Below are 10,834 nucleotides of genomic sequence, written 5' to 3' on the forward strand. Positions count from 1 at the left end.
ATGATATTTATTTCATTTGGATATTTCGCTAAACCTCCAATTCTCATGGATCATTTTCGTTCCCTTCAATGAATGCGCTTTCCTTCAGTGAAGACAACTACTCAATCTCTTCAAGGCAACTAATCAATATATATATATATATATATATATATATATATATATATATATATATATATATATATATATATATATATATATATATATATATATATATATAAGCAGGTAATTCCAAGGAAATGAGGGGCTCGTTTTGACAAACATATGAAGGAAGCCAACAGTCACCGAAACCAAGGTGCACAGGGGAATGTTTCTATTTTTGGAGGATTTTTATTTTTTCAGAGCTCGTGGGTTCGGACACCACCGGCGGCATGGTTGTTTTTTTTCTGCTGCTTTATAAGTAATTTTCTTTAAGAGACAGATTAATCGAAGTATCATCCTCCCACTGATCAGTACTAAAAATGAAAAAAGATAGAAACATATTCCCCTAGACACTTTGGTTTCGATCACTGTTGGCTTCCTTCATACATATATATAGGCCCGAACAAACGAGCGGCGATCATCATTTCTGCTGTCACATTATAGCGAAATGGCCCACGATACGCCGCTTAAGAAAATTCGCGTAGAGAGGTCGAAGTGTAGGGCGCGGCTAAATGAGAATGCGAACTCGGATGTGGGTTTGTCCCGAAGTCTCCTGAAAACTTCCGCGCGCTGGGTGAAAAACAAGGGGAACTGTCAAAATATTCGCCCGCCCGCGAAGCGAAACCGTTACATTGCACTGCTCTGCATCAAATCCTCGTTCCCTTGCTTCTGGGTGCCTGCCTTCTTCTCTGGGCAGCAGCACGCTTGCGATAGCTTGTAGTTCGAATTGATCATGTCGACGGCCGTCACCATCGTCAGTAGGACGAACCTACTGTTCCTCTTTTTCTGAGGGAGACCCCCCTTTATTTGAACGCGCCACGTGCGAGGGCAGTTACGGGCACGTATACCCCGCAGTCAAAATTTTATTGGTCGCAATATCAGCTGAAGCATTTCATTGCATCTCCTCCTCTGCACAAAGCTTGGAATAGTCATGTGCAGCCTAATTCAGTGTGTGCGAAATGCACAATGCCGCATTCAACCTCAAGCAATGCACCCTGGATGTAAGGAACCGAATGTATTCGCGAATGTCGCGTTCCATAAACTTGTGGCGGTGGGCGTGCTTACAGTGCGGGGCAACCGCGATGTTCCCGAGCATCTCGAATTTCTCTGTGACACAAGCCCCGCTGACCTGTTGCAGTCACGCTGAATGCAGGAAGACTTGAGTTTATGTGCGCGGGTGTTTCTTCTGTTCTTCTGCTGTTTTCTTTTACCCGAGGCTTTTGGTCTTTTTTTATTCAACGGAGGTCACACGTAGACAGGACAAAACGAATCCAGACCCCTTTTGAAGCTGGAGAACGTAAGATCCTTGCGTTCTTGGTTACGTGGTACGGCACCGCCACCTTAACTCCGGGGGGAAAGAAATCCTGTAGACATTTTTCGTCCCTCCATGCTGTAGACCGTATTAGTATGCATGCTATCACTGTAAGACGTGCAAAAACAGATTGCTCCCTATTTAGCACGTCGTGACCGAAGTACATTGCGCAGTTATTGTTATCAAGAAACAACAACGAACATATGGAACAGACGTCCGAAATCAATCACAGCATCTTAACGGAGCGTGCTTGGCCCCTTTTCTCCGATGGAAGGCGACAAGCGACCACCTGCCAGTTGAGTGCCGAACAAACGTTATCAAAAGCCAGCAGCCACAGGTGCCAAGATCAGGCTCGAAGCGTACTTTAGTTGCGCTTTCACTATTCTCTCATTCGCCCCTGCGTAGAGGAGCCGCCTGCGTGCGCTGATAGAATGGCCAAACTGCGATCGGCTTTTCTTCTTTTTCGCCGCACCGCGAGCAGCTGCGGCCCGGGCGAGCCGCTCTTTGTTGACCATCCGGGCCCCGAGATAAACGGAGCTCCTTCTGGAGTGCCCTGCTGCCGTCACCCCTTTCCCCGCGGCGGCGAGAAGTGCGGCAAAAACCGCTCCCTCCGGGGCCTTGAGGGCACGCAAAGAATGGGTCGCCGAGAAGGGGGGGGGGGGGGGGGGGGGGGGGGGTGAGGGGGTGCACGTATTAATATTCGCGGAGCTGCACGACACGCAGCCGGCAGGGGTCCGATAATGCACTGAGCAACCGAGGAGCTGCGCGCGGGCCGCTCGTCTGCACAGCGCGCGTGCGTGCGTGCGTGCGTGCCAAGAATGCTGACTCGCTCTGCGCAGTTTCCGCACTCCCACGCGACCTGCGAAGTGGACGTCCGTGGTCCGAAGCGCTCCTCTCGAAACAGCGCTGGACGAGTGAGCAGCTAGCATAATGGCGGGACGGGCGCTGCGGACACAGCTGTACTGAGCGCGCAGACGGAGGCGAAAGTAGCAGGCGGAACCCGCAGTTAGGCGTCGACAGCCGACTGCCCTGACGTTCGACCTAGCCGGGCTCGGGAGGCATGTGCTGTGACGGCGAGAGCGTCTCTGCAGCTACTTGGTCCTGTTAGACTTGAGGCAAAGCGGTGGAATCTGCACCTGGCTGCACACAATCACGGGGCCTGATTCTAGAAGCTGTCGGCGCCGGAGAGCGCTTCGCGATTGTCTCGCACCTGTGACCTCGGCAGTCACGGAACGCGCCGGCCAATCAGACAGTTTTCGCGCGTAAACTATTTTGGGGACTGACGCCCCTGGTTTGTTGGCGCCAGCTGTATGCAGGTTCCTCAACTCTGTCGCATTTTAACGGGACCGTAGTGAGTCACATTATATCGCCGTATTCATCTGCACTTTTCGGTCTGCGCAGCCCGACATGACGCGTCCCGAGTATATTGCACGCCGCCCGTCCCGTCAACACATAGAGTTTCTTACTATTAACTAGAGGGAAAGCTGGCGGCGCTGCACCTGTACCTCCATGGGCGCGCAAAGCATCATGGGGCGATGAGCTACATGGTGCGGGACAGTAGGTTTTTCTAAGGAACATAGAGTTGCGTTACTAAGATGTTCCATTCCGTATCCACGGGGCGCTCCGCGCGCAGACTTCGGCGTAAAAGTAGTGTGCAAAAGCCGTAGTAGCGAAAACGCGACAGCACACGACGCCAATAAAAGGCTTTTGTTTTCCGAAATTCTGCGGAAAAATCTTTCGAAATGTTGAAGCGACAACATTTTTTTAAAAACATATTTCTTTTTAAAAGTGCGCCTGTTAAGCACGAAATATTGGGTTTTGTGATCTGCAATGCTTGGCCAATAGGAGAGCAAGCTATTGCTTATTATCATAATAATAATAATTGGTTTTGGGGGAAAGGAAATGGCGCAGTATCTGTCTCATATATCGTTGGACACCTGAACCGCGCCGTAAGGGAAAGGATAAAGGAGGGAGTGAAAGAAGAAAGGAAGAGAGAGGTGCCGTAGTGGAGGGCTCCGGAATAATTTCGACCACCTGGGGATCTTTAACGTGCACTGACATCGCACAGCACACGGGCGCCTTAGCATTTTTCCTCCATAAAAACGCAGCCGCCGCGGTCGGGTTCGAACCCGGGAACTCCGGATCAGTAGTCGAGCGCCCTAACCACTGAGCCACCGCGGCGGGGTAAAATTATCAGCAAAATTGGCATTTACATGCTTTTCTGCTCGTTTGTTACAATTTACAGACAGGATATTGAATGATAGGACATTCTTAATTATCGAGCAACGTTTGTTTTTTTCGATATTTATTGTCCAAAAGTTGTAGTTTTGCAGCCGGTATCTCTCCGCCCCGTGATGCTTAGAGCGCCCATGGTGGTACAGGTGGTCTCGAGGAAGCTCCATGCAGACTCCCATAGGCGGGGCGCCAGCTTTCCCTCTAGTTAATAGTAAGAAACTCGATGCGTCAACAGGATCGGTTTCTTCTCCTTTCTCTCGCCTGGGCGGTCTCTCGCGGTCTCAGCCGCACGGAGGTGAACTACGAAAACGCGTTGGCATACCTGAGAGGACTGAACCGTGGGTAAGGCACGCGGTGACCGCGAATGAGCAGTGCGTTGTTGTCGCAATGCAGCGCCTGGTAGGCTTCTTTGGTTGCGGCGTCGGACACCTGGCGCGGCGCGCATGCCACCTATGGAGAGGAGCGCCAGGTGCAGGCATCATTAGAAAACTTCCAGCGGTTCGTGGTCAGCATCCAAGAATGAGTTCCCGCCGCTAGCGCGCTTCCCGCTTCGCAAAACGGCGCAGGAAGTCTGGAAGCAAGTCTGCATCCACTGCACCGCGGTGTTCAAGAGCATCCGATGCGAGAAGTGCTGCAGCACAGTGTTGCCGAATCGTGGGAAATTTCCAATATCGTGGGAAAATCAAGCCACTGAGGGAAAAAGGGAATTTTGTTTAATATAACCCATTGAAAACGCGGGAAATTTTGGTTTCGCTTAAGACCGGTGTTCTAAATGTGCCTTCTCGGGAAAATGTGCAGAGATGAAGGGACAATGCTGTTATCATGGCGACCTGACTAGTGTCGCGAGAAGTAATTTGGCTTGATGTTTCCCTTTAATTTGCTGCCTATAGCCTTGGATACAGAGCCCTGTCCCATTCAGGTTCATTTAGGCTTCGAGTGCTGCGTCCTTGCATTTCTTCCAGCTATAGTGGCAGTGACCCTTCCATTAATTGCTTCCAACCACTCCCAGCTCTTTAGTCGCACAATTCCCTATGCTGTTGTAAAGGAATTCCCGAAAATTTCTACGGTCTATACAGGAGAGGCTAGAACGGAAATGGAAGTAGCCGAGCTGGTCCGCGTTCCAACGCAAAAACTAATAAAAAAGAAGTGGCGATTGACGACGATGTGATCAAGAACAATCCAGCCCTGATGGTCAAATTATTAATGGGCTTTGTGTTTATTTTATTTCACTCATTCTTATATTTATTAGCTTGGCTGTATTCAGTCTAAAATTACTATATTTCGAAAAAATATATATTTATTTGTGGGGGAAAATGGGAAATTTTAGCCGACAACTGGGAAAAAACCAACTGGCCAATGCGGCAACACTGCTGCTTGACGATCGAATCCAAAGTCGAATGGAACCCGCCGTAAACGAGACGCCGACGGTTGATTCCTTCTTCAATAAATTACCAGAACGCCGCTGAGCGTTTATATTCACGCACGCGTTGCGCGGAACAATTCAGGGGGAGCTCTTTTGTGGTGTGCGCCCGAGAAAAAGCGGTCTCGTTTATATATATTCAGTAGTCCTGTAAAAGGTAGAGAGAGGGTGGCCAGGTGGTTCTTGGTAATCACAAAGTGAACAAGCAGTCCTTGTAAATGTCACTCATGCGGCCAATAAAGTGCAGTGAATCGGCCGAACGCGACGCGAGGGCATCAGGCAATTGCTCCAAAGTTCCGGGTTTCCTGCTGTTGGGGGCGAAAAGTGGCACACGCACGAGGTGCCCCACTGGGGCAGCGATTACTCGGGTATTTAATGTGCGAGAATCGAAATGCACGTCCAGGGTGCCAGCATGAGTCCGCATTAATCACCAGCCCAGACTCCGGTGGGCGCCATGCAGAGCGATGGGAGAAAAACCCGACTCTCTCCGGAGGCACTCCTGTTAAGACGCAGCGGGAGTCGTGGAAAGGCGCCCTGCATGCGCCGGAGCGAGATTGCTTACGGATGCGGCACCGGGGAGGGAAACGGCTCACCTGGCGTCCTGCGCGGAAACCGAACGGGTTAGCAGGGGCACACCGTCTTTAGCAGTGGCAAACAAGCCGTTCCGGCGTGGCGGCCAATCGGGCTCCAAACGTGTGTGTGTGTGTGTGTGTGTGTGTGTGTGTGTGTGTGTGTGTGTGTGTGTGTGTGTGTGTGTGTGTGTGTGTGTGTGTGTGTGTGTGTGTGTGTGTGTGTGTGTGTGTGTGTGTGTGTGTGTGTGTGTATATATATATATATATATATATATATATATATATATATATATATATATATATATACTTATGAAAGGAGCCAACAGTCACCGAAACCAAGGTGCATAGGGGAATGTTTATAACTAATTTTCTATCTGTAGTGCTTAGCAGTGGGATAATATTACTTAGGTTAATAAATCGCTTCCGGACGCGATATTCTGAGGTCGTGGGTTCGGATCTCACCGGCGACATATATATATATATATATATATATATATATATATATATATATATATATATATATATATATATATATATATATATATATATATATATATATATATATATATATTAAGGAAGCCAACAGTCACGGAAACCAAGGGGCATAGGGGAATGTTTTTAATCTTTTTTTTATTTGTAGTGCCAAGCAATCGGTTTAAAGAAAATTACTTATAAAGCAGCAGAAAAAACAACCATGCCGCCGGTGGGATCCGAACCCACGACCTCCGAATATCGCGTCCGGTGCTCTTACCAACTGAGCTACAGCGACGGCTGTCCAATCTGCTGCTTTCGTGGGTATATATGTTTACTGCGTGTAAGCGAACCTTGAGAGTGTTCACCAGCGCCACCCTCGACCATAGCGGTGGACGTAGCACGACCTGTTATACCGCGAGTGTGACGTAGAACGTCATCTAACGGCGAGGGCGGAAACTGTGCGAGAGCCCTCTTATACTACCTATGGCAACAAGACTGCCAGAACCGAGACCCCCGTTAAGCTATTAGCAGACAAGGTAAAGGAAAATGAGGGGCTCGTTTGACAAACATATTAAGGAAGCCAACAGTCACGGAAACCAAGGGGCATAGGGGAATGTTTTTAATCTTTTTTTTATTTGTAGTGCCAAGCAATCGGTTTAAAGAAAATTACTTATAAAGCAGCAGAAAAAACAACCATGCCGCCGGTGGGATCCGAACCCACGACCTCCGAATATCGCGTCCGGTGCTCTTACCAACTGAGCTACAGCGACGGCTGTCCAATCTGCTGCTTTCGTGGGTATATATGTTTACTGCGTGTAAGCGAACCTTGAGAGTGTTCACCAGCGCCACCCTCGACCATAGCGGTGGACGTAGCACGACCTGTTATACCGCGAGTGTGACGTAGAACGTCATCTAACGGCGAGGGCGGAAACTGTGCGAGAGCCCTCTTATACTACCTATGGCAACAAGACTGCCAGAACCGAGACCCCCGTTAAGCTATTAGCAGACAAGGTAAAGGAAAATGAGGGGCTCGTTTGACAAACATATTAAGGAAGCCAACAGTCACGGAAACCAAGGGGCATAGGGGAATGTTTTTAATCTTTTTTTTATTTGTAGTGCCAAGCAATCGGTTTAAAGAAAATTACTTATAAAGCAGCAGAAAAAACAACCATGCCGCCGGTGGGATCCGAACCCACGACCTCCGAATATCGCGTCCGGTGCTCTTACCAACTGAGCTACAGCGACGGCTGTCCAATCTGCTGCTTTCGTGGGTATATATGTTTACTGCGTGTAAGCGAACCTTGAGAGTGTTCACCAGCGCCACCCTCGACCATAGCGGTGGACGTAGCACGACCTGTTATACCGCGAGTGTGACGTAGAACGTCATCTAACGGCGAGGGCGGAAACTGTGCGAGAGCCCTCTTATACTACCTATGGCAACAAGACTGCCAGAACCGAGACCCCCGTTAAGCTATTAGCAGACAAGGTAAAGGAAAATGAGGGGCTCGTTTGACAAACATATTAAGGAAGCCAACAGTCACGGAAACCAAGGGGCATAGGGGAATGTTTTTAATCTTTTTTTTATTTGTAGTGCCAAGCAATCGGTTTAAAGAAAATTACTTATAAAGCAGCAGAAAAAACAACCATGCCGCCGGTGGGATCCGAACCCACGACCTCCGAATATCGCGTCCGGTGCTCTTACCAACTGAGCTACAGCGACGGCTGTCCAATCTGCTGCTTTCGTGGGTATATATGTTTACTGCGTGTAAGCGAACCTTGAGAGTGTTCACCAGCGCCACCCTCGACCATAGCGGTGGACGTAGCACGACCTGTTATACCGCGAGTGTGACGTAGAACGTCATCTAACGGCGAGGGCGGAAACTGTGCGAGAGCCCTCTTATACTACCTATGGCAACAAGACTGCCAGAACCGAGACCCCCGTTAAGCTATTAGCAGACAAGGTAAAGGAAAATGAGGGGCTCGTTTGACAAACATATTAAGGAAGCCAACAGTCACGGAAACCAAGGGGCATAGGGGAATGTTTTTAATCTTTTTTTTATTTGTAGTGCCAAGCAATCGGTTTAAAGAAAATTACTTATAAAGCAGCAGAAAAAACAACCATGCCGCCGGTGGGATCCGAACCCACGACCTCCGAATATCGCGTCCGGTGCTCTTACCAACTGAGCTACAGCGACGGCTGTCCAATCTGCTGCTTTCGTGGGTATATATGTTTACTGCGTGTAAGCGAACCTTGAGAGTGTTCACCAGCGCCACCCTCGACCATAGCGGTGGACGTAGCACGACCTGTTATACCGCGAGTGTGACGTAGAACGTCATCTAACGGCGAGGGCGGAAACTGTGCGAGAGCCCTCTTATACTACCTATGGCAACAAGACTGCCAGAACCGAGACCCCCGTTAAGCTATTAGCAGACAAGGTAAAGGAAAATGAGGGGCTCGTTTGACAAACATATTAAGGAAGCCAACAGTCACGGAAACCAAGGGGCATAGGGGAATGTTTTTAATCTTTTTTTTATTTGTAGTGCCAAGCAATCGGTTTAAAGAAAATTACTTATAAAGCAGCAGAAAAAACAACCATGCCGCCGGTGGGATCCGAACCCACGACCTCCGAATATCGCGTCCGGTGCTCTTACCAACTGAGCTACAGCGACGGCTGTCCAATCTGCTGCTTTCGTGGGTATATATGTTTACTGCGTGTAAGCGAACCTTGAGAGTGTTCACCAGCGCCACCCTCGACCATAGCGGTGGACGTAGCACGACCTGTTATACCGCGAGTGTGACGTAGAACGTCATCTAACGGCGAGGGCGGAAACTGTGCGAGAGCCCTCTTATACTACCTATGGCAACAAGACTGCCAGAACCGAGACCCCCGTTAAGCTATTAGCAGACAAGGTAAAGGAAAATGAGGGGCTCGTTTGACAAACATATTAAGGAAGCCAACAGTCACGGAAACCAAGGGGCATAGGGGAATGTTTTTAATCTTTTTTTTATTTGTAGTGCCAAGCAATCGGTTTAAAGAAAATTACTTATAAAGCAGCAGAAAAAACAACCATGCCGCCGGTGGGATCCGAACCCACGACCTCCGAATATCGCGTCCGGTGCTCTTACCAACTGAGCTACAGCGACGGCTGTCCAATCTGCTGCTTTCGTGGGTATATATGTTTACTGCGTGTAAGCGAACCTTGAGAGTGTTCACCAGCGCCACCCTCGACCATAGCGGTGGACGTAGCACGACCTGTTATACCGCGAGTGTGACGTAGAACGTCATCTAACGGCGAGGGCGGAAACTGTGCGAGAGCCCTCTTATACTACCTATGGCAACAAGACTGCCAGAACCGAGACCCCCGTTAAGCTATTAGCAGACAAGGTAAAGGAAAATGAGGGGCTCGTTTGACAAACATATTAAGGAAGCCAACAGTCACGGAAACCAAGGGGCATAGGGGAATGTTTTTAATCTTTTTTTTATTTGTAGTGCCAAGCAATCGGTTTAAAGAAAATTACTTATAAAGCAGCAGAAAAAACAACCATGCCGCCGGTGGATCCGAACCCACGACCTCCGAATATCGCGTCCGGTGCTCTTACCAACTGAGCTACAGCGACGGCTGTCCAATCTGCTGCTTTCGTGGGTATATATGTTTACTGCGTGTAAGCGAACCTTGAGAGTGTTCACCAGCGCCACCCTCGACCATAGCGGTGGACGTAGCACGACCTGTTATACCGCGAGTGTGACGTAGAACGTCATCTAACGGCGAGGGCGGAAACTGTGCGAGAGCCCTCTTATACTACCTATGGCAACAAGACTGCCAGAACCGAGACCCCGTTAAGCTATTAGCAGACAAGGTAAAGGAAAATGAGGGGCTCGTTTGACAAACATATTAAGGAAGCCAACAGTCACGGAAACCAAGGGGCATAGGGGAATGTTTTTAATCTTTTTTTTATTTGTAGTGCCAAGCAATCGGTTTAAAGAAAATTACTTATAAAGCAGCAGAAAAAACAACCATGCCGCCGGTGGGATCCGAACCCACGACCTCCGAATATCGCGTCCGGTGCTCTTACCAAGGTTCGCTTACACGCAGTAAACATATATACCCACGAAAGCAGCAGATTGGACAGCCGTCGCTGTAGCTCAGTTGGTAAGAGCACCGGACGCGATATTCGGAGGTCGTGGGTTCGGATCCCACCGGCGGCATGGTTGTTTTTTCTGCTGCTTTATAAGTAATTTCTTTAAACCGATTGCTTGGCACTACAAATAAAAAAAAGATTAAAAACATTCCCCTATGCCCCTTGGTTTCCGTGACTGTTGGCTTCCTTATATGTTTGTCAAACGAGCCCCCTCATTTTCCTTTACCTTGTCTGCTAATATATATATATATATATATATATATATATATATATATATATATATATATATATATATATATATATATATATATATATATATATATATATAAACGCAATAGAGTGGCGCACGGTGGAAAAAGTAACAGTATTTATTCTAACGTTCCGACCAGGGTCTGGCCTTCGTCAGAGTAACCCTGGTCGAAACGTTAAAATAAAGTTACTTTTTCCACTCTGACTAAGGCCAGACGCTGGTCGAAACGTTAGAATAAAGACTTACTTTTTCCACCGTGCGCCCACTCTATTGTGTTTATGTTGTACCGGAC

This window comes from Amblyomma americanum, chromosome 1 (genome assembly GCF_052857255.1).
Source record: "Amblyomma americanum isolate KBUSLIRL-KWMA chromosome 1, ASM5285725v1, whole genome shotgun sequence".
NCBI classification, from domain to species: Eukaryota; Metazoa; Arthropoda; class Arachnida; order Ixodida; family Ixodidae; genus Amblyomma; species Amblyomma americanum.